Source organism: Pholcus phalangioides, unplaced genomic scaffold (assembly GCF_987345545.1).
Source record: "Pholcus phalangioides strain wild (caught in Gottingen) unplaced genomic scaffold, Ppha-v1.0 ptg000015l_1, whole genome shotgun sequence".
In the NCBI taxonomy this organism is placed as follows: Eukaryota; Metazoa; Arthropoda; class Arachnida; order Araneae; family Pholcidae; genus Pholcus; species Pholcus phalangioides.
In genome coordinates this window covers 62,566,757-62,592,976 of record NW_028301608.1, presented here as the reverse complement: position 1 = coordinate 62,592,976, position 26,220 = coordinate 62,566,757, and the positions used below count along the sequence as shown (strand labels likewise).

General features: G+C 34.4%; 1 protein-coding gene across 2 annotated transcripts in view; it reads left to right on the top strand.

The window, feature by feature from the left end:
* LOC149076436 (uncharacterized) overlaps nucleotides 1-26,220 on the top strand; it is a 38,492-nt gene that overhangs the window by 7,792 nt on the left and 4,480 nt on the right. Inside the window, exon 1 of one of the 2 annotated variants that reach the window (XM_089244001.1) lies at nucleotides 15,086-15,320. The exons of the other annotated variant lie outside the window; for it this stretch is intronic. The gene's annotated coding sequence lies outside the window, so the exon portion shown is untranslated. Of the gene's footprint in view, nucleotides 1-15,085; nucleotides 15,321-26,220 lie in introns of those variants that run through there. 2 annotated transcript variants of the gene reach the window in all.

Sequence of the window (26,220 nt, the reverse complement as noted above, 5' to 3'; positions counted from 1 at the left end):
TACTCTTCTACTGCTGGGTCGATTCTATAAAAGTCTACTGAAGAGCTTAAATATCGATTGCAAATCGTTTTATACTATACTGCCGCCAACTACTACTTCACCAGACACCAACTCTGGCCATATCGCTATAGTGCAATTTACTGCCATTAGTGAGATGGGTTGGAAGTGAAGGCGCTGTCTATCGGTGGTCGCCTCGAGTTCGTTAGGGGAAAATATCTTATCAATATCCTCCCTTGGGTTCGAACCCGGGACCCTGACAACAACCTTCACGATGGTAGACGAGCATCTTACCACCATGCCACTCGGGCACTAACTGCCGCCAACTGGAAACCCTAAGCTGAGGTAAAGTGGGGGGCTGCAATATCTCGACTCAGCAAGTCACAACATACAACTGAATGTTCTAAGGCAGTGTTTCGCAAAGTCTACGCGCGGCTCCTACGGGCATCGTGATGAGCGAGAAATATTGATGTGTGTGCCTGTTTATTCTTTCAAGTGGTTCTTTTATGAATGCACAATATCTAATAAACCATTCTGGAGAACCGACCATAAATAGGGCGGGCTGCGATTGAAAAAAGTTTGAGAACCATTGTTTCAAGGGAAAAGGGAACCCGTCTCTATGGTATAATGGTCAGTGCGCTTGCCCAGTTTGCAAGAGTTCCTGGGTCCGATTCCCGGTAGAGACAGCGAGACTTTTTCCCAATTTCACCTCTGAATAATGTCCCGAAAGTCTCTTGATTTAACGTTTTGTAAATTATTTACTTTGTTACAAATTGCGTACAAATGATAAGAGTTTCAAAATTTTACTGTAGACATATTATCTATTGAAATACTCCAGAAATATTTAGCTACTCTATGTAAGTGATTCAGCAAACATCTGTAATGAAGTTCCTCCCGCACATGATGCAACATGTCCCTATGAAATTTGTTTAATGAGAGGATGAGAGTGTACATTTATTTTAGTAGAATGGCTGTTGAAGGAGACGCAGTCTTCCGCATGGTGACGTGCTCTGTCTCGACTATGAATGGATAAAACTAACTGGACTAACTTTTCCGACATAACTCTGCCTCTTTTGAGGTAACGGAAGTAAGGTGCTTTGCATCAGTCCGGGGTTGTGAGCGGTTTTCTATCTGCCTATCTATGAATGGATAAGGAATTTGGGTTGCTTATACCATGATGATATTCATCTTGGTTACACAGAGCACATAAATCAAAGCGAAAAAATACCTGTCATTAAATATGATAACATAGACGAAAGATATAGCAATCATAATAGATATAAGTTCATTTTTCGTCTTTGGTCTGTATCCATAACAGCAAATGGTGTTCGTCATTCCCAGCACGATACATCTATCACCTTCGCAATCTGGCGTTCAAGAATTCATAAGCATCGTGATGGATATAGGTTAGAGTAGTGATTCTCAAAGTGTGCGTCGCGGCTCCTAAAGGCGCGTTGGGGTGAGTTCGTGGTATTGATGCGAGCTTGTTCTGTGCTTTGGAGGATCCTTTGTTAGACTCTTCTGGGGAGCCACGGATGAACGTTGACCGAGGCAAGGGAGCTGTGACAAAGGTTTCAAAACCACTGGGTTAGAGCATCATCCTGTTAATACATGAAGTAACTGTATAACACTGTCGGTCTCTGTCAGCGTCATGAGAAATTTTTCAAAATTGTCCAGGTACACTTACTTAATGCTAACATAAGAAAAAGAGCAACCTCTTTCTCTTTGTTTCACGTGACTATAAGAGAAACACTGCCTCTCGCATCCAAACGTGCAACTCAAAGAAAACCTAGAGAGGGTCTTGTAAAATCAAACTCGGTCACTAGTTACATTTTTAACATTACAAGCATGCAAAAACCATGAAATAGCTCCAATCATTTAACCTCTTCGCACATGAGCCAAAGACGATAAAAACAGCAACAAAAAAATAATAATAAATAAATTTATTTATGTTTATTCTGTCAAAAAATGTTCTCTAAAAAGATAAATATAATTAATTTGGGTGGATATCTTTACTATGACCTTTGAATTAGATATATATAGTTGAGTTTTTCACCTCAGAGATCTTGAAAAAAAATCATTAAAACCATTTGGAACCGTTATGAACGAGGTACACGCATTTGTACCTCTGGAGCTAAAAAGAATGAAACCCTACATTTTTCTCTGCTCTCTCGCTGATTTTGTGTGATTCCTTTGTCCACTCGGAAATCTCCATGAGATCAGTTACTCACACCATTTTTTGACATGATAAGTACCCCATAATTTTCATTCGAATTTCGAAGTCGATATCAGTGCTTCATAATATCACGCTTTCTTTATAAGATAAATTTAGTCGTGATAACTCTTGATACTCTATTCATCTAAAAACATTATTTACAATTTCGAACTATAAAGAAAACACAGTATTACAAAATCGTGAAGCTAAGATTTAAATTAGAAAACAGAATGCGTCACGGTCGGAGTCTGTCCATTGAATATAATCGTAAGTGATACTTCAGAAAATGAATACAACGGAAATGAGGTTTTTTTTCTGAACACGATTTCTATCAACTTTTCTTTTCTCGACTATGTGTCCCAGAATGGAACTCCGTGAAAATCAACTGCAATTCACGTGCAGTTCAAATTTAATCCGTTTCAACCTATTTGTCTTGAGCACGTTTTTCTTAAAAAATATCGGAAACTAGAGTAGAAACTCACTGGAGCGGGTGGAAACTATGTATATACTATCGCAGTCGCAAGCTCTGATCTGTTTTATTACTTTTATCCTGTGAACGTGGGAAAATTTTCGAAGTGTACTGCCGATAGCATAAAATTCTAGTGAGTTCAGTAAAAATCCATTAAAAAAAAGTAGAAGCCAGGTCATAGCGTATCAAAAAATCTAACCGTCAAAGAAAAATAAACTTGGCTGTCTGTCATGGCTGTCTCAATAAATTGGGCCTGAAGGGTAAGCACATTTTCGGGTTTCCTTTTCACAATTTACTTCCGTAAAAAAACATATTTTTAGTGATAGAATATTGAAGAACTTGAATAAAACAAAAGAAAAAATTACGTATTTATTACTCTCTTTGACTGCGACCCTAAGTCACTGCTGCGTTTTCTTAGTTAGGACAGGGGTTTTCATCCTCTCAGACAGCATGGGCCAAATTGAAATTTTCCACGGAGCCAGTGGGCCACCAACTCATATAATGTTAGTAACATCTTAATACAGACGCGGCCAATGGGGCCCCGAGTCGAACAGGGACAAAAATAATTGAAGGCTTTCATTTATTCTGAAATTATTTGTTTTATTAAGTAACAATTTTTTGAAACAATTTTTTTCACTAATTCTGAAAATTTTTTTGATTAATTACTGATTAAATTTATTATTCTGAGATTAATTTTAATCTGAAATCTTGAAATCATTTCTTACAATAATTATGCAATTATTATTTTATTAATTGTGAAATGGTTCCTATCAGAGATTATGAAATTATTTCCTTTATTAATTTAATAAGTTATTTTTTTCATCAATTCTGAAATTATTTCTTTCAAAAATTCTAAATTTATTTCTTTCAAAAATTCTAAATTTATTTCTTTCAAAAATTCTAAATTTATTTCTTTCAAAAATTCTAAATTTATTTCTTTCATTAATTCTGAGTTTTCATCAATTCGTTCCGGAGTTATTTCTTTCATTTATTCTAGAATTAATCGTTTTTTCAATGTTTTCACCTATTTTCTGAAAATGATCGGCGGGCCTCGACAAAAAACCCCCGGAGGCCAAAAGTCGCCCGTAGACCAAGCGTTGAAGACCCCTGGGTTAAGATGTCACTGATTGTTACAAGTCATCACAAAGGTCTTTTCTTTTTGGTTAAAAAAAATCTAGTAAAATTAGAAATAAAGAAACATCCAAGCTCTCTAAGGCCGAGATTACACTATAAAAGTTTGATAAAAGTTATTTTATAAAACTTGAAAAATGCAACCAATAAGATCATCGGTTGCATTTTCTCGAATGTAACCGATATGCTTATTGGATGGTTTTCTCAAGTTTTATAAAAGAGTTTTTATCAAACTTTTATAGTGTAATACCAGCCTAATACTAGTTTTCAAGCTCCAATATTTGCGACACCATTGGAATTAGAATTTTAACTATCCCGTACTATCTCTACCATACATCGAGGAATTTTGGTGGCACCCTAAAGTACAGAAACGAAGTGGTTGTGAAGTTTAATGTTCTAGTTGGTATTATATACAGTAGTAAAGATAGTCGCCAACCCACATTTTATTGGCGAACCGTTGTTCTTAGAGACATACTTCCAATTACAAAAAAGTATTCAAATAACGTGTAGACCTCGGGTACGTCATTCATATTGTAAGAAGTTGAATAGTTATTAAAATACAAAAAATAACTTTTATTATACGGACACCCTGTACACAGGGAATCCAGTTAGAAAGTTGTTGCCCGGTCTCTCATGGGGCCAACAAAAAAAAATTTCACGTTTCTAAGTGCAATATTCCCTGTGATATTTGATTTCAAAAATCGTAGAAAAGATGGGGAAGGCAACATAACTAAGGGAAAGAAACTTTGGTGGTTAGTTTTTGCTCTTCTTTTCCAAGTTTTCTTCAAAAATTTTTTGAATTCAAATAGCTACTCAGTATAGCACTTAGAAACGTGGAATTTTTCTCGTAATAATAAAACCGCTATGTTTTGGCGACTTGTCACTCTGTTGGCTCAAAAGTTGTCATTTTTAGAAACAATGCACAAATAGAATGAATTCCAGCAATTTAATTTTTTCATTCACAATAAATAACAATTACATTTTTTGACAATTTTAGAATTTTCGCAATGTTGAATTTAATTTACTTTTCGCAATTTGTGAGCCACATCCTTAATCATTGGCGATATAAATGATGAAAACTTCAAGTCAAAAAAATACATTAATATTGCACTTAAAAATACGAAATTTTTTGCAAATGACTTTTCAGAGCGGGATCTACATATCAATAATTCAGTGTTATAAAACACTGGGTCTACTTAAAAAAGTTAATTTTTCTATTTTTTTTAATGTGTACAACCTCTTGGGAAATTTAAGACATTTTGAGTAACCTCACGTCATTTCAGAACTTTTGTAATTGAAAGTACGTTTCTAAGGTCAACGGTTGCAGAGATATTCCACTGTGCGAACAATCTGGGACAGCCTGTCTAGCTTTATTTCAGTGAAACTTCTATATAATGATATTCTGTGGGCCAAGAAAAAATATCGTTGTCGAGGGATTTATCGTTATATCGAGTATCGTTGTAGCGAAGTTTCACACTACTTATTGATTTTGCTCTTCCTCATCCAATACTAAACACATGAAATAGTGATGATTAGTTTCGGAATACTAATGGCAATGGCAATATGAGCGTGTTTTTTGTTTTTTTTTAACCCCCTTTGCGCAATGGTCAGTAGATTAGAACGGGTCAGTCCTGGTTCGAAATATCTTACTGCCATAAAAACAGCGTCTTTTACTTCTTCTCCCCCCCCCCCCCCCAGCAAGAATTCTATGGTCCAGCGATCTTTATTAGTGATTCTCGTGTTAGGGAATTTCACGGTTCGCAAATTAATACGGATCCCCGATGTTACGAATGTGCACATGAATGCTATTCAATGACAGGAAGGATTATGATATATGTATTTTTCTGTTGTTTTTATATACGCAATCACGTGACATAACGGCACATCAAATAAAGTCATATATTATTATTTCTTTTTAGAATGACGGCTTGATTAGTAGTTTGTCATCCGTTCAATAATCTATCACGCTGTAATAAAATCTCGTCATTATGGAGGTTAATCGCTGGTCAAGCTGACATATTTATTACCCATTGTAAAAAAAAATATTGCGTAGGAGTTAGTTGTTCATCTAGTTTTTCAAGGAAGTCATAAATATTTACTGTATATTTTTTTCATAGAGTTGTCTTAATCCATTCTAAGATTATTTGATGATGTGTGACTGCATTTTAAATGTTGCGTGACTTGCACGTGCATTTTTGGAATGCCACTATTAATTTGGGGAGCCCTTGAAATTTCCAAGTTATTTCTGAATGAAATACTTGATGTATTGTGAATTGTACCTCACTGAAGGGGAAGGGGGAAATTTATTCATGCATTTTATATAAGGTATCCGACTATATTACATAGCACTTTTCTATGAAATGCTACTGGAGTGAACTTACCATTTGAGGGCAAAGGGACACATGTGTCCCAATGTTAAGTATAGATTAAACACATGAAATGAGGGTGATTTTTTATTATTTGCTATCAAATATGTAATCTGGTGTATATTTTTCATCGTTTCATTACTGGAAATCACATATTAGAGTCACCTACCGAAAAAGTTTCAAAATAATTTGCAAAATAGGTACCTGATGAACTCATTTCTATTCGAAAAAATTCGTGTTACTTTCATAAATCCTTGTGGTTCTGAAGGGATTAATAACATCATACATTTTTGTGACAGAAAGTCTCTCAAATGATGAAAACAATAACAAATTTTGGACTATTTCTGTCATTTTACGAAGGTCCCCCCCTTCTTTTAACTGCCGGTTGATGCGAAGATGGATTCAAGAAAGAAAAATAAATCGAACTTTCTTTGCGGGGAATCGAATGCACGTCCTCTCACTTGCCGGGTGAGCACCCTAGACTACAAAGGCAACGAATCTCAATGCTTTTTTAGGGCTCGTGTTCACTGTCTAGTGGTCTAAGGCACTCACCCGGCAAATGAGAGGACGTGGGTATGATTCCCCGCAAAAGCAATTAGATTTTCTTTCTTTCATAAATTCATCTTCCCATCAGCCAGCTGATAAAAAAAACAGACCTTCTTATGGATAGCAGAGAGTGGCATCATCCTTGGATTATGCCATTTTCTATGAAAAAGTCCTTTTTAAGTAAAATATTTTAGCAAAATTCATGTAATATTCGAAACACTATCATAAAAAATTATATGAATGATATGTTTTCTTATTTCCACAGAACATTCAGCTAGTGATGATGCAGCACGTACTAGCGAATGTTTAGAAATTTCATCTAACATATGTGCATAAAGGACTGTAATTAGGCAAATAGGTATTTGTCATAAACCTCAGATTTTAGTTCGTAGCCTTAATAATATACGGAAGAACATCATATTAATATTTTGTAATGATACGATCAATATGTTTTTAGAAATAATGTTTCAAACTCAAATAAAATGTCACAAATAGCATTCATTGTAAAAACATATTTCAAGTTTTTATTCGAAGATTACTTGATGTAAAAACGCAAAACTAAAGTGGACGTAACTTCGATTCTAAACGTCATACACACAAAACAAGGTTTGTTTTTTTTTTCCTCTCTCTGCCCAAGGTATCCAGAAAATATCTATTTCCTTAAAACAAGGTCTGTTTTGGAATTACAAGAAATAGGGCTTTCATAAAAAATAAAAATCGATATTTTCTTCTAAAATGATGTTTTCAACATTGTCGAATTACTTAAATAATAACCCCAATCTCAATGACGTTGTTCTATCATTCATGGGGGAAAAAATAAGTATCCGAAATTTAGAGAAGGGGTGAGTAAAAATTTTATTCACTCATCAGTAAAGAAATATTTTAAGCTACGAGAGAGAAATCGGAGGGGGGGGGGGGTTGACAAGAGCCCTCTTAACAACACCATGTTCGCCCGGGCAAAGCGATGTTCTGGGAGGGCCTACCTAGCGTGAAGTGCCTGCTGTGAGTACAATAATCATACTTTCCCTCTACAATCATAGTACCAAATCACATTATTACGAGGCCTTCGATGCATTCGAGAAATACGGTTTGTGCCACGGTGAGTCCATGAGTTAAGAAGTTGTAAAAAAATCCAACCCGGAAAAAAAACCCGGGTAAATATATACCCAGGAAATTAAATTTATTTATTCAATAGTTTTTGAAAATTATCTGACATAATTATGTTCTTTATTATGTCTTGGGCTCATGGGCTGCAATAGTGGCACAACTAAAAAAAGGGGATCCAGAGGGTATTTTTGGCATTTTCGTTGGTACGTTTCATACTTTATAGCACCTCCCCCACATCCCCTCGAAGTTTAACTCTGCAGTTTCTACATGGCGTACGATTTCTGCTAATTCATATTCATGGGGAGAGGGGGGGGGGGGGTTCCTTCCTATAATCGTAAGGGGGGTCTTTGTAACAATGAATACCGTTGCTTCCTAATGCAGACCTATGTTGATACCACGACATAGTCGACCTATGCTGTCGTATGTTGAGGTGGACTCGACATATACATATAATAATAAAATAATATATTCGACCACAAAAGGTTAAAATTACTGAAAATCATGAAAAATGCCCTAAAGTTACGGAAAATCATGAAAAATGCCCTAAAGTTACGGAAAATCATGAAAAAATGCTCCATCGCGTAGAAGTAGCGAAATACGTAAAAACCTAAAAACCTACAAAGTCATAGAAATCCGAGCTCTAATAATAACTGTTGAAACGTTTTCTTCGAATTTAGACCGTACGACATGAAATCTAAAACCCCGGTGACGATAATGAATCCCCGAATTTTATTGACCTGTGATAATTACACCTTTAATACGAGAAAACAATTCGAAAAAAAGAAAACGTCTATCTTATTGTACTTTTTTTTTTCTCTTTGATTGAGAAAAAAATAATAAAGACAGATAGTGTTAGATAAAAAATTGTTGGACTTTTGTAATCGAAAAAGTGGCCACATTTGTCTGGTTTTTTCGATTGCGGAATCATGTCCTTCAGTTACGATTAATTCGTGTTATCGCAATGAAAGACGATAGAGAGAATTTCCTGTATCATTTTCTGGACGTGCATTGAAATCCAATTAGCAGAGAACTCTCCATAAGCGTGTTAGCATAGTAGTAGTGCATACACAGTTCTGTTTGCGCGATCTATATATTGCGTTTAATTACGCATTCGAGTATAGATTTAGCTGTTTTAGTGCAATCCACTGTATATTATTATTATTAAATCACTATAGGACTTTCATTTATGAATGTACATATTATATTCGTGTAATATGTGTCTAACAATCTAATTTTTTTCTCTCACCTTGTCTGCATTTTCTCATAATCTTTAATAACTTTGTTATAGTCGACACAACCCTATAAACAGCAATTATCTTCTGTAAACAGCAATTATCGCTTCTCTGTTTATTCTAACGTAACATATTGAGCTATTTTCAAAACGTGTTTTTGTTGTTGATGTTTGTGGTTTATTTTCGTTGTAAGAAGAAATAAATTGCATTATTTCTACATTTTCTGAGTCTCGAAACTGTGGAAGGATTAGGAAGTGCTTCATTTTCCTATTAATGCATGATGGGATACTTTTTAATTTCTTCTTCTACACAACTTTCTATGGAGTTTGAAATAGTAATAATATTATTTATTGTTTGACTCATAATAATTATAATTAATTGAGTAAATTATTATCTCTAATTAATTGCCAATTTGATTTTAAACGACGAAATCCTCAAATGGTCAAAAATATCTGTGAATGTGCGTAATATCGTCGAAAGACTTCCGTAGTGTAAACGAAAAAACAAAATTCACTTTATTTAATAGCACAACACATCATTAGAATAGTTTCCGAATTTGTTTCTATATGATTGCATATGATTTCACTAATTTTCAGGATGTAATAGAAAATTTCTGAAATAAAAATCAATAAATTTTATTAATTTTTCCACGCTGTTAGATATGAAGATCATCGAATTCAATTATCATTAATTACCAATTATCATTTCCCCCTAATGATTATTATCATTTAAAAATTAAGTGATAAGTAATTATAAGAAACTCTTCCAGACAAATAGGCTGATGAACTAAGGATACACAACCTTTTCATGAGAGCGGGCCACTTCAATGACAATGAAATCGGGGTAGCCAGTTACTTAAGTCAATAATGGGTCTATTAAACAGATATTGACATTTCTATATAAAAAGATAAAATATACTATAAAAGATAAATATATAGTAGCTTGTGAAGATAAATTATAGTAGTTTGTGAAGATAAATTATAGTAGTTTGTGAAGATAAATTATAGTAGTTTGTGAAGGTAAATTATAGTAGTTTGTGAAGATAAGTATAGTAATTATAGTAGCGCGTAGCGATTCTAGAATAGTAAATATAGCAGTTATTGCATTTAAAACTATTTTTTACAAAATAACCATTTTCTAACTTTTATAATTGGCACAAATAACAATATTAAGCAGGAAAAAAATATCCCATTTTTGATGCATTTTTCTGAAACATGTGACACTGTCAAGGAGTTAATTATTGAAATTTTTTTTTCGTCCTGCACTTCTTCTTCGAATGTTTGTTCCTTACTTCAAAATTTCATTTAATTTTGTTGTTAACTTAATGATTTTTAACGGCAAGAAAAAAAGGCAGTATTTTTTTCAGAAAATAAAACTTGAAAAAAAGTGGGGTGGAGACTCCAAAAATGCCCTGATCCTCTCCCCTCTCCCAAAATCGTTAAGATGGCTCTTATTTTTAAATAAATAATAACGTGATCTTCACGTATTCCCAAGGGATCAGCATGATCCGTCCAGGGAAAGCATTTGATTAGCATTTGTTCGTGGAAATAGCAACACCCGCAATAGATTTTGACTAACACAGAATCCGGAATTGACTGTTCTTCACCAGTTGGAATATTCATATTTTTCATTAACTTCCATTCATTAAGGTCTTACATTCAGTCTGGCTTTGTGTGCGACGTCAAATAGTTTCAAGGACCGCATTTGGCAGAAGTTGTAGAGATACATATGAAAAAACCATTTATCTTCATTATCAGATGATAATGATGTTTCACATTAAGAAAAAAAATTATTTCCTTTTCTACATTTTCTGGTATTAAACCAGCGTAATGCCAGTGGCTAGATAGCTCTACTTTTCCTTTTTTTTCAACTATCATTATTTTTCGCACTTACCAACTACTTAAAATTAATTACTTTGTGAAAAAATAATTAAAAAAATACTGTATTGTAAAAAAAAGGAAAAGAATTTTCGTGTACAGTAAATGTATTTGATAAAGCAATATAATAAAAAGAAATCATTACACGAAGACCAAACTTTGAGCAAAATTATTTCCACTCACTGTTTTTTCATTTCTCTTCTAATTAATATGTCAAAATTTAGAAATAAAAAAACTGCCACTAGATTAAATTTATTGCACAAGTAATTAATCATTTATATCTCGTCAAAATTTCCAGAAAAAATTATATAATTGCATAATGGTGATTTGATATCATGAAACCAGTTTTCTGTACTCCTAAGAAGAAGTTCATCAACTTCATTTGCATATAGAGCCACTTTTAGTAATTAGCAAAAAATGATAATGTGAATATTTTTTTCCACGAGTCATTTAACAAATGTGTTTCTACCACATAAACCTTTAGTTTTAATTTCATTTTATCGTAAAATAATCCTAGATAATGTACGAGATACCTTTTGATACTTAAGAAAATAAAAATGCACGCACCCCATTCTCTAAACGAACCTAAAAACAAATGCGTAAAAGTAAAAAAATTGATGACCTCGCATTCTACGGGTGTATAAAATGTCTGAACCTGTAAAAGAATTATCCTTGGGGGTAATAAGATATTAACTGATTGTGTATTTCATCTGTTTATATCTTCCCACACACCATCTTGTAATGGATAATTCGAAAACTACTATGGCCTTCAATTGTTTCCCCATTGTGTGTTTATCACATTATTAATCAAGGTTGAACTGAGAGAGACATTAACACAAATGGTGTGTTGAGGAACTCTGTCCTTTTTTAATTTTATCCCATTTGGCCCGATTGATTAATACTTATATATATTTTTATGGAACCCTGACATACGTGAATTCGACGTGGTTGTCGTCGGCCCCACCAATCACGTAACTTTGGGGTATTACTATAAAAAAAATTTCATAACAACTTTTTGAAAAGTCAAACGAAGAAAGTAAGAGATGTCATTTCACTTTTTTTCTTCTTTCCCATTCGGGAACGAATCTACAAAATTGAAGGTAAAGGGAAAAAGCAATTAACATTGAAGCATAAGTAAGATCATTAGAGCTCAGCAAGGACAATCATTGTTTCTGGTTTATCAAATGTTATTCTATTTCATTATCTGATAACACAAAAGGTTTCTCCTTGATCTCCTGGGCAGCAATCATTGACAAGCAGTATCGAATTAAAATGGTATAGTGATCGATAAGAGAGGATTATTTCTCTCAAGGATTAGCTGACTATTGTTTTTATCACTCTCACAATTGAAATGCAGTCAAATCTCGAGAAGTCGAAGGTTCAGTGGCTGACAAAAATCTTCGAGTTATCGTTAGTTCGACTCATCAGAAATTCCGATTTCAGAATGGGAAAGAGGAAGATTTATTAAAATAACAGTGCTATTTATGAAGTAGTAAAACATGTCAAACTAATGAAGAAATTCGAAAAGATAAGTTATTCTAATTTGATCATATTTAATTGTTGAATGAGAATATTTAGAAATAAACTAGGCGTACCTATTATGGAAACGGACGCATACATGGTACTAGTATAAATGAAACGAATTATAAATGAAAGGTATGCAAGATTATTTTCTGTTAAAAAATGCAGTGATTTTTGAAAGTCATTCACTTTTCGCTAGCAAACAAATGAATCCGCGATATTAATCTGCTAAATTATACTGCTAAATGTTCAACTCTATTGCTAAATGCTAAATTCTATTAGTATCCTATTTTTAAATTTCTCTCATTCCCGTAATGTGATTTAAAGGAAAAAACTTCGAGTCGAGGGATAATTTTGACACTAAAATACGAAAAAAGTTCTGGGGCTGAGTGAAAATTTCGACTTAAACAGAGATACGAGTTATCGGAGTTCGACTTTTCGCGAATCGACTGTATTTCATACACAGAAAAAAAAATTCTAGCTTAAAATAGTTTTCTCACGTGAAAATATATTCTCGAAATTTTAAGCACCTCTGTGTGAATAGGCAACCCCATTTCTCACTATCTTGACATAGAGTCACTATGACATTCCATACAATTGAGGTGTGACATAGGATATGACCCTTTTTTTTTTCTTTTTTTGTTGCCACATGTTCATGTATAAAGAAATGGAGTGAGAAGAAGGAAGACAGAAAACAAAATTATTCAGACACACGTATCAGCCTTCTCAAAAAACAAAAAAAAAAAACTTCCTTAGTTCGATAAGATGAATTATTGACTGAAAAAAGTATAGAGAACAACTAGGAATGATAGTTTTTATTTTGCACTCTTACAAGTTCCTTCTCACGTATTCCTAACAACGTTAGAAGTTAGAATAATAGTTTTTAAAGAAAACATAGAACGTACAAAGTAAAGGAACACGCCCTAAGAAGAAAAAAAAATGTTGTTACATCTCTGGAAGAATGAATTTACATACAACCATGGGAAGATTCCTGTTCAAAAGAAGCAAACTACAGTGGAACCTCGTTTATACGACGTTCAAGAGGCCGGGTATAAACGTCGTATAAATGCGTAGGTCGCATAACTGAGACTCTTTCGGAAAAAAAAGACTCTCCCCCCCCCCCCCCCAACAGACATACGAAATACCCATTATATTTATTTGAAAATATTCAAATAAATTCAAGGTATTTGATTGCATCTTGCGTTTTTACTGTCTGCAGCGTATATGCTCAACCCGTGGCCCCTCGGAGTCATCTAAGGTCCGCGATCTAAAACATAATTTTCTAAAAATAAACTAGGCGACACATCTTTCCAGATCACGTAAGTGACCCACAGTGCAGTTTAAAGTCACAGGGTCCCGCGGCACATCTAAAGATCACTTGGTGACCCGTGGCACATTTAAGGATCACTTAGTGACCCACGGCATATTTACGAATCAGCGCTGCCCAGTTCCAAAGCAATTGAGTAATCCGCGGCACATTTTCAAATCACTTGAGTGACCGCGTCACATTCCCAGATCACTCAAGCAGCCCGCGGCACATTTAAAAATCTCTTAAGTGATCCACAGTGTTGTTCCAGATCACTTAATTAATGGTCCCGCGACACGTTTTCAAGTCAACGAAGCGACCCGCACTCTCCTAAAGGTTTAACTTCCTTGGTCTACAGCAGTGATTCCCAACGTGGGCGATGGAAACTTCCGGGGGGGGGGCGATAGAAGCTACGGGTATAACATAGGATCCTATGGGTTAGATTGCATTGGGGGCGATGAAAGAAAAAAATTTCTGAAGGAGGGCGATGGGACTATGGTCTACAGCATAGTTTCCCAACCTTTTTTGTCCCATCACCCCCTTCTTCAGAAAGTTTTTTCTCCCAGCACCCCCCAACGCAATCTAACCCATAGAATCCTATGCTATACCAGTAGCTTCTACGGCCCCCTGCAAAATTCCATCGCCCCCCCCAAGGGGGCATTAACGCCCACGTTGGGAATCACTGGTCTACAGCAGTTTCCCAAACTGCTTGTTTCATTGCTCCCTTCTTCGAAAATTTTCCTCTCATTCACCCTTAACTCAAGCAAACCCATAGTATCCTTCCTATGTTATACCCGTAGTTTCTAATCGCTAAATTGGACCTTTCCAATTGGCATGCGTCCTCGACGCATCCACTTTGAGAAACAATGGCCCACAGGAATTGCGCCCATTTGATGTATGTAAACGACGTTTCTTTAAAAAGATTTGGGGTTCAATTCGAACTGAAAACGACAAATAAATGAGGTTTTGTATCCAAGAAATGAATAGTTTTAACATTAAAATTTATAGGAACCAATTGCGACCGAAGTCGAACGTCGTATAAACGTGGAAGTCGTATAACTGAAAGACGCATAAACGAGGTTCCACTGTAGTATAGATGAATTCTAACACGTTGGAGACAATGAAGCCCTGCCCTTTTCATGATATTATATATATATAATTTTTATTTTTCTTTCGTTTACGTTTCTTTATTCTTCTTTCGATTTTTTTTTTCTCTTACGCGATCTTTTCTTTTTCCTCGAAAATCCTTTTACCTGCAGCGTTAAGGTCCTCCTTGTAACTAGGACGAATGTAATGAAAGAAAGTCATCGGCGAAAGTGAATCCTTTTCGTTCGAAACTGCATTCGGATCTATCTTCGAGGATGCTGCCGGTCGTCTTTCCATAATCTTCTTCTTATTATTGGCTTTATAAAAGATTTCAAGTACAGATATTTTTAGATGTATATGTGATTTGTCTTTCGTAATTTAAGTTCATTAATTCTTACCTTTACTTGTTAATTCCCTTGAATATCCCGAGCTACAAAGTTCCGGCTGAGTCTAGCATATATTTAAAGGTAAGTGAATGTATTATTAAATCATGGAACTAAGATGTTTCTTATATCCTTAAAAAGAATCCACGGGCTAATATTACTTTGCCACTCTAATATTAGCCAAGTCAATTAACTACCTAAAAGTACGTAATACGCTATTTTTTTAATCAATAATGAATTATGTGTGTGTATGTTACGGTAAATATAATAAATCCGGTTATTATGAATAATCGCCGAGCATTTCGGTGAGTTTGATGAATTTCTCTAAATTTACCAATTTTACCAGTGATTGTGCATAGTACCCAAGCGTAGTAAAATTTAATAAGTACGAAATACTGCTAATTAATAGCACGATGATAAATTTAATAAGTGCTAAAAAAATAAATTATCACTTTTACCGGTGGTTATGCATAATACCCAAGCTTCTTGTCGTTGGTGTATGTGTGAAGATGATAAATCGTGCTATATATATAATATACTATACATTATAATTTTAATACATGTATTGTATCATTATATCGGAGGTACGATCGTAAAATTTGTTATCATTATATCGGGGTCCGACTATATTCATCACACACTAGACTCATTTGGAATTTTTTTTCATATTTATCAAGTCCACCAATTACACTAGGATATTACGCATGATCACAGATAAAGGCGGTAAATTTCAAGTATTTATTGAATTTACCAACACTTGGTTACTATGCATGATCACCGGTAAAAGTGGTAACGTTTTCAGTATTTATCAAATGTACCAACGACGCTTGGGTATTATGCATATTCGCCAGTAACAGTGATAAATTTGTCCAACTTACCAAAGCGATTGGTAAGTATGCATAATAATTGGTAAGTACATTATACAATTTATCACATCTACCGTAATATATACATTTGTAAATACAGGGTGCATACCTAACATGACGTATGGTATTTCACTAGCGAACCGTTGAACCTAGTGGCATACTTCAAGTTAAATGAAGTTTTCAAATAACGTGCAGTACTCAGATATGCCATTCATCTTTCAGGGGGTTGTTTAATTATTAAAACAAAAATAAAAACAATTAAGTTTTTATATGGTCACCTTGTACTCAAGAACCCAATTACAAATTGTTGCCTCGTCTCTCCTGATGACAAGAATAAAATTTCTACGTTCCCAAGTGCTATATTCGTTGAGATATTCAAATTCGAAAAACGGAGGAAGGTTGGGGAAAAAAACAGCGTTAAATACGGGTAAACCATTTTATCCGTATTTAACGCTGTGTTTTCCCAACTTTCCTCCGTTTTTCGAATTTAAATATTTCAACGAATATTAATCGTCATTCTAAGTAACACAAGACTATCACCGAACCTCAAGGACGCTCCCGGCACAGAGAGACGATCGGCGGGTGTTGTATGTGAGATTTCTAAATTAATCGTTGTTATTGGGCCCGATTGCCCTAAATCTATACTTATGTTTCGAAGTAATAATTAATATGTTTATAGGTACATTGTAATTTAATAAAATTTCCGGACACATCCATCCTTCGGGAACAGTTCGATATCTCTCTGAGGGATGTAAATTGGGGTGTGCTCCGGTCCTTCAATGTTCAATATACTTCCTGATGAATCTAAAAAAAAAATCTGTTCTCATTGAAATAATTCACCATGTCTTTTTCAAAACGAAAATTATTTTCTTTCGTCCATTTCACTTCATAAACGTGAAGTATGAGAGAATGCTTTTATTCAATTCACCACCAACGCGCGTAGTGACAATCTATTCATTAATGCAATTTCGTTACGTTAATATTTTTTATTGTTCCGAGTGATTGTTTAAGTGCGATGCGAAGATAATTGCGCGTAACAAAGAATCTGCCAGAAAAAAGGATAAAAATAAGGACTCCTTGCTAAGAAGTCATCACATCAATTATATATTTATTAATTGTTTATGACAGTACAAAGACTACAATCTGCTTTGTTCACTTTAACGCTTTCTGAACATCTGTGATGATACATCTTTTCTTAACATCCAGAGGTGAAAATTCAATGAGAGTCATTTATCACATTTGCTTCTTTTTTTTTTAAGTACATTTACAGTATTACAGTCGAAATTTGTTAAGAAATGCAGAAAAATTAAAATTTTTGTTGTATGAATTTACAGGTAAAAAATACAATAGTAATTTTTAAAAAATGATGAATCGTATTTTATATAAATACGTATTTCTTCCTTTGACAGTTTATATTTTTTCATGAGAATATATATTTCTGTACAAAGGTTTTTAACAGCTGGCTGATGCGAAGATTTTGGAAAGAGAAAATTCAACTGGCCCCCTGCGGGGAATTGAGCCCACGTCCTTGCACTTCCTGGATGAACGCCCTACACCGCTAGACTACAGAGGCAACGAATGCCGCACTCTTCCTTGGAGCTCGTGTGCACTGAACGTGTGCAGTGAGCTTTGGCCTGAGGTCCGACCGTCCATGTACGGTCCCGTTCAATGCACACGAACTCCAATGGAAGATTGAGACATTCGTTGCCTCTGTAGTCTAGTGCGTTCGCCCGGAAAGTGGAAGGATGGGGGTTCGAATCCCCGCAGGGGCAGTTGAATTTTCTCTCGTTATAAAATATATCTTCGCATCAGTCAGCTGTTAAAAAACTTTGTATGGATAGCGGAGAGTGACATCATCCCCGTATATATTTCTGTCATAATATGCAATTATTTCAACATAATTCACTCCATAATTCGTATATTAAAAAGAATAATTACTTTCGACTGAATGTCATTCCTTACGCTGATTTTGATAAATCTGAATCAAATGTGATAAATTTTCATAAGTTTGATAAATTTTGCACATTCATCATATTTACCAGTGATTATGTATAATCCCAGCTTGTATTAGTAAATATGATAAATCGTCAATGAATTATTCAAGTTTGCCTAGCATTCCTCTCAAATACCAATCTATGTTAGATCGAAATTTCTTTAAATATTCAAATTCTTGATGGAAACCAACATCAATGCAGTAAAAATTCTTTTGCTGTCACCGACGGGTCAAAATAGTCCGTCCGTGAAGGAGGGATGGCTGTTAATCAGGGGTTTCAAGTGCATACTTTTATTATGCAAGGGGGATATTAATATTTCGCCGTAAAAGAGGGATGACCGCATCTGAGGGTTGTCCGTCAAGAGGGGTTTTACTGTATATTGCATCACAAAAAGTGATAAGATTGACACTGGATTTACATTTGAATTTACTCATAGCTCATTTTTCACGTCTTTAAATTAGATGTAAGCTTTAAAAGAAAGAAGAAAAACATTGTGAAAAAAGAATTAGGAAATGAGTAATTAGTCCAATATACACTTACGAAGGAAAAAAAAAATACTTGGTGTATTTACTCCGTTCTGTCTGATACGCATCGATGGCGTACGCATCGGCATGTAAAGACGGTATACGAAACTAAAAAAATCTATATATTTTTCTCTTTTTTTCACTTGAGTTCTTCATAATGATGATCACTGGACCACATATGCAGGTCAGAAACTATTGACCCTATCAAAAGAAAACCAAAAAAAAACTGATTAAACCTGAAACAAAGTAGCACTAAAAAATCGTCACGGAAATTAGATGAAAGAAGTCATTGCTTAATTAATTCCAAAAAACGTGCGATTTCGTTTCTATATTCTCTGACAATACATTTTTTTTTTCTTTTAAGAAATATGCAAATGTATTTTCTTTTTCGAAATTCAATTTATATTAATGAACGATTTGAATAAAATTTCCTGGTCGTTTAAATTAATCGTAGTACAGTAAATTGCCTTGTCCCTTAACCCTTTGCAGGACCGCATCAGGAAACAATGGCTACCTCTTACAATTAAGAAAGGCCCCCCGTGAATTCGGCTTCTTAGCAGAACTCATGAGCTATACAGAAAATGAAAATAAATAAATATTCAGGGAACTTCCTCATTGCGGGAAACGTGCTATAAAGTAAGAACTATATACCAAATGAGTTCCGAAAACCTCTGGACTGAAAAAGATTAATCGGAGTAATGGCTGAAAATGTAAAAGCTTAGCCAAAAGCGTCGTTTAAATTGAAAATTATGGCGAAGGACAAATTTATAATGCAAGATGATAAGACAAATTTAAGCCAAGATACGCAGTATTTCTAATAATTGTTATATTCGAAATACCGTAGCTTCCAGCGTACAATCTGCGGCTTAATTAGGTGGAAAAAATATCTGAATTTCTTAGTACGGAGAGCATTATTAACCGCTACGCATGATTCCTGTTTTTTTCTGAGTAAAAAACTTTTTCTAAGTAGTAGTTTAAAGATCGCGCATAAATGCTTGTAGGTTTTTTCAATAAAAAACCTGACCGGAAAAAAAACCATCTTCCATTCTTTAATATTTTATCAAAGGTGAATGAAATTTGCATCTGTGGATTTTACTTCATGGCGTATTATTATATACGTAGATAAATACGGAAATATTTTAATCAGTTAATACTGTATTGAAGTAGAACCTCTCGATAATGAACATCCATGGGATGAAAATTTTGTCCGTTAACGAGGAGTGTCCGTTAATGAATAGTAATATGCATTTTGTCCCACATCGACGTAATTCAAATAATTTCTGCTAACGGGGAGTGCCTGGCATGGGAGGTTCCACTATATATTAATATTAATATAAGGAAGTTTTCGAAACTACTTATGACACGGTAAAAAAAAATGTGCATAATTATATGTACAGTAGAATTTTCAAAAATATTTCACAAGTATTAATTACTAAAATTTTAGAAACCTTAGTTATTGGAAAGTTTTAAAGAGTCATATTTGAATATTTTTATCAATAATTAAAAAAAACTTACGTATATTTAACAACTTTTTCAGGACGTGTTTGCGTAATGAAGTAAAAAGAGTTTTAATCTGAATTATTATGAATGAAGTAAAGAGTAAGGACCTGCTGCAATGATTTCAGAATATTGCAGGCCATTTAATCGGTCAGGAGTACTTCGAAGTATCACGTCATAAAACTTAAGCCAGGTTTTCCTAGAAGCAGGTTTCTACAGCGCGTGCAGCGTTAAAACTCTGATTGGTCAAAAAAAAACCTGAATTTCAAGTTTTTAACCAATCAGCGTTTTCACGCTGCACACGGCGCAGAAATTCTACTCCTAGGAGAACCCAGCTTTAGATCGAAAGCAGAAATTAAGGTAACGTATCTGAATCGGTGTGTAGCAGCTCTAATGATTAGAGCTAGGATTTTTATGATGTAAAAACTGTTTGAAGCTGCATCATATAAAAAATGCACTTATGTGCCAAAAACTGAAAATATGCTGTATAAAACAAAAAATGGACCTAAAAATTTTACTCTTCCCAATTTCCGGTGAAGTTAATTTTAATGAAATGATATACCTCTGAAGAACACCTCTCTTCCACCTGAAGCGAAACCTCCTGTACTATAGTCCTCCGACCACGAGATGAATTTTCGCTGCGTCATGTCACGTCACGTCGGGTGATTTTATACAATTTTTTTTTTTTGGTAAAACGATTGCACATCGAGAAAAGTTCATCAGTGACTGAGCTTTCACGATTGGCATGTCCTTCTAGGATAAAATAGAATCGTTTGACGTGACATGACGTGCCGTAGCCAAATCTCATCTCGTGGTAGGAGGACTATATATGAACGGGTTTTCTTCCTCTTCCAGGACGAACAGCCAACGATCCTGTGGTTTAAAATTTGGTTATCATGCTCCGAAGGTTTTTAACATTCATTGGACCTTTTCGAATCCTCTTCCAAGTCAGATATTTCCGTAGAGCAGTTACTGCGGAATTGCTGTTGCAAGGTATTCAAATTGCAGGTATTCAAAGTGAAACGCCCTCTGGTGGTGAAATGTCTAACTAATTTTATTTCCCCCGAAACAAAAATTCCCATCATTTCATGAAATCTCCACAAAATTTCACTTTTCTGTGATGATTGGTTTCGCCTATAGGCTACTTCAAAATAAGGCCTTTTAATTATGGAATAAATAATAATAACATTTAATAAAGAATAATAAGTATGCAATAAAAATAATAAAAATATGCAAAATAATAGATATCATACCTCTGCTAATGACTAACGGTAGACACATTTCTAAATTCTGTATAATTTGTATACATGTTGAAGAAATAGAAAAATAATATTTACGAGAAAATGAACTATATTTTACTACAAAATTTTTTTTCTCTATGAGAAACAATGAGATAGTTTTGTAAACAAATTTTTCGCATATATATAAATAATTGATGTCGTGGGATGCGTATCATACCCAGAAATCTGTTAGGAGCTCATCTATTCAGGATGGACTACATAAGTGCCTCGATTGTCACTGATAGAGTCACAAAATCAAAAAAATCAAAATCAATTGCGTTCATCAAAATCATTAGCATTTTCTTGTTTCTATTTTTACGTCTTTTTTTCCTTTGGAGTTCAAAGTGTGTATGCTTCCGTGACTCATTTCAATTACGCTCTCGGTACGAGTCCACGTTTTTTTTTTTTTTTTTTGGTGCTTTCCGCCCTCTTTACTCTACATTCGTTTATTCTTTTAAGTGAAAACTTCATATATTTCCTGTAGGGAATGGAATATATAAAAAAAACTGTGAATGCACAAATTATAATACACGTACATAAATTCTCTCAGAAAATAAAACGCGTTTATATGATGAATATGAAAGGAGTAACGATCTAATTCACGCGAACATAAATAGCCATGCTTGCCTGCGTCTTTCGTATCTGTCATCGAAATGTTGTTTTTCTCTTCGCTCTCATTTCCGATGAATTTTCAATACATAATAAGACGAAATCGAGGTTTCTGTCATAACATACTTAAATTTCGCAAAAAAAATAAGTAAATAAAAATCGGAAATTTCACATTTATTTACAAAAATGAAAAATTTTAAATTAAGAATTTTGCATTAATTTGCAAAAAAAAAAAAAAAAAATTACCAGAACTTTAGTGTTTATGCACAAAGAAAATAAATTTAATCAGAAATTTTGCATTCATCCCCGAAAGTACTTTTCAACTGGATTTTGCATTCATCCGTAAAAATATTTTTGAAAAATTAAAAATTTTGCATTCATCCCCAAAAATATTTTTTAAATAAAAATTTTGCATTCGTCCGGAAAAATGTTTTTGAAATGAAAAATTTTGCACTCATCCGCAAAAAATATATTTAAATTATCACCCGCAATAATATATTTAAATTATCACCCGCAAAAATATATTTAAATTATCATCCACAAAAATATATTTAAATTATCATCCACAAAAATATATTTAAATTATCATCCACAAAAATATATTTAAATTATCATCCGCAAAATATATTCAAATTTACCAATTGCATTATTCGCAAAAACGAACTAAACCAACGACCCACATTTGTTTATACAGTTTAATCACGTGTCCAAGTATTAGAGTAGTACTGTACTTCGTTAAAAGTTACAGAATTCAAGTGCACAGCAAAATTACCACCTATTTTCACTTCCAAAAGCGTAAATTATCAAGATTTCTCGGAAAAGTGGGGGGAAAAGATCAAATTTTCGCATTTATTCATTAAGAATGGAAATTTTCGCATTCATCTCATCGTAATTCCAAATGGCTTTCGCATTACATCATTAAATTGAATATAATATAATTATATATAATTGCGATATGTTCTTATTATAATTTTCTCCCCTCCTACATCCTCCCGAATGAATTTCTGAGTCACATAACGGTAACAGAAAACAGCTCTGATTTCGAATTATAATGTCATATTTAATTTGATACAGCGACCAACTCAGAAAGCGGATGACCTGCTAAGATAACTGCGCGTCCGAAATGACGAATTCCATTGGATTTATGATGGTGTATCGTCGAATGAATAGAATCCAGAAAAGGAAATGGTGGATGGATGTCGCAATCGCCAAGGGAATCGAATGAATGTATTTAGGGCAGTTTTATGCTTCCATCAATGTACGAATTTCGCAGTATAATTGAATTTCATTTCCTATACCCTCCAGGATGGCTCCTCATCATCTCTCGTCATTATCTTCTTTTTCTTCCGCTCTGAATAAAAAGTACATCGAGAGTTGTTCGGGGGGGGGGGGAGTGCATCCCGCCGACCACACCCATTCTCTCGAGTGAATCAGGTTATCATTGCTACAACTTCCGCGTTCAGATTCACGAATAATATTAATTAATAATGAGAAATTATGCTAAAATAATGATGGGCACTGTTCATATGCTCGCATATTTCCGTTATAGAGGAAATTGTTGTACAATTATTAAAATAAAAAATAAATTTTGATATGGTCATCCTGTCTTAAAAAACCCAATTAGAGAGGAAGTTGTTGCCCTGTCTCTCCTGAGCCCCTGTGGGCCAACAAAAAAGAAATTCAACATTTTTAAGTGCAATATTCGCTGAGATTCAAAAAATCACTGAAAATGAGTTGGGAACACCGGTTAACCGGTGCGCAGCTAAAAAATAAACAATATGTGGTTATGACACCGTATACTGTTTGTTTTTATATAGGGGTAAATTTCATGCAACAAAAAATACCAGTTAATATGTTTTTGGTACTTGTACAAACAGATTGTGCGGCAAACGTAAAGATATAGCAAAAGGTATTTTTTGGCGCATAAAATTTACCCGGTATGCAGTTTAAAAATAAATAATGTATGGTATCATTGCACATTTTGTTCGTTTTCATGCTGCATACTGGTTTGAAACCACAACCAACTTTACTTTAAAAAATTATAAAAATTAGTTGTGTTTTTATTCGATAGGTGGCAGTAGAGGTGTGATATAAATGCGCAGAAATATTGCTTGAATTCTTTATTTTAAGCAATGTTCATGCACATTTATTTCCCTTCTACAGCATGGGCGGAGATACGGGGGGGGGGGAACCGACATAATCATCATCGTGTCTCCCCAACAATAATAACCGTGCCCCCCCCCCCCCGTAGACTTCCAAGTCTCTACCTCCGCATATGTTGTTCTACAGGGAGGAAGGTGGAGGTATAAACCGAGCTCAGATTCCCTGCAACACAAAAATATCGAAACGAGGAAGCGAATAGAATTCGAACTCATTCATCAGTTTCCAAAGCAACATAATTTATCCTTCTGACCGGCACCGGTCCAAGGACCAGTGGTTGAAAAACATGAACCGAAGGGAAAGACATCAGTATAATACCAAGAGATTCTCACACTTGTCTTAGAGAAATCTTTTATCTCACACGAGAGACTATGGCTTTTCATAATGATTAACATTTTATTTCATCAATGTTTTGAATACCGATGGTAAACTTCCTATACTTTTTATCCGATGTTTTATGCTAGCTTTATGCATTATCTTTGGGTATTTATTTTTGCTGGTATACTCCGGTAATGATTGAGAAAAAATACGCCAAAGAATGATTGAAGGTTTTGGGTCATGAAAAGATCATAAATTTCTTTGCGGGAGCGTTTAAAATACCTTAATGCTCCATTTTTCCCCCTTTCGTGATTTTTAATGATTAATGACTGACATGAATGAAATGAATGATAAAGGCTGACACGGATTGACGAGTCCTCGATCGTGAGTGCAACGGAACCTGCCCATCACAACTTTACCACGCTGCATTTAGGACATATTTTTTATTTCAGTAAGAATCAGTCTTTATGCAATTCCGTTTGTCTTCTGTTTTCCTTAAGAAATCGAGTTTAAAATGAATGACTCTTTTTTTTACTCTCCATATCTTTCCAAATCGAAACAGAAACAAAATCATGTTCTGAAATCTGACACTAGTAAGAAACGATTCGTTAGTACCAAACTGTCGAAGTCGTCACTCATTCAATTCTTTCACAATATTGATTTTCCCAGAAGATATTCCATGAGCATTTCGACAGATTCTTTTTTTTTTTTTTTTTGAAAATAATTTTTGTGTTTTAATTGTTTTTACATGCTGCTTTTAATGTCTCTGAAAACTATGTATAAACGCTTGCATATTTTTCTTTCCACTAGCTGCGAGCTATCAACGGAACCAGTCATCTGATTACGACGGCATATGCCGTCGGGAAGATTTTTTGTCTATTTCAGTTTTTGAAATCTAATTAGTAATTATTGCTATTATTATAATTTTTTTGTTGATGATTTGAAAACACAGTTAAGAAACACAATGTGTGAAGCCAGTTTCAATGTATTCATAAAAAAAGCTTCAAACTTTCAAAAAAGAAAAAAGGGGGGAAACTAATTGGTTAGATATATGACTGGTTAATAGCAATGATGGGATTTTTATCTATAAACTCGTAATCTGAAAATTCAAATACAAAGGCCTACATCAGGCGAATTACCCAATGAGGTGACTAAATGGGAAAAAAATGTTATACGTAATGGCTTTCATCTCTATGTATACGTTACGGTAAATGTGTGATGAATCAGTAACTATGCATAACAACCGGTTATTATGCATAATCTCCAATCTTCTCGGTAAAGTTGTTGAATTTCACTACATTTATCATTTTCACAAGCGATTATGTATAGTTCCCAAATGAAGTTGCCAAGTTGGATAAATGTAGAAAAAATATTATCACCTCTCATCTCCAGGGCCGTCTTAAAAGTATCATGGGCCCCCGGACCAAGTGATGTTTTTGAGACCGAAAATTCTCGAAAATTTCAACCATCTTTGTGAGGTCCCTCCCCTCTTCAGGCCCCCGGGCTGTGCCCGAGTGTGGGCCCTTGCGTTAAGACGACATCGTTCATCTCTTCATTTAATCAGTTTATTTATTTTGTCGTACGTGATACGTGAATCACGTGTGGGCTTTGCCGTAAAAATAAAATTAAAATAAGTGTTAACAATAGAAAAAAAATGTCTTAGTCTTGTAATGTTGACTTTCTTCACGTATATCGATATGTGCAAAAAAACGCCAACGTTACGGATCTAATTCATC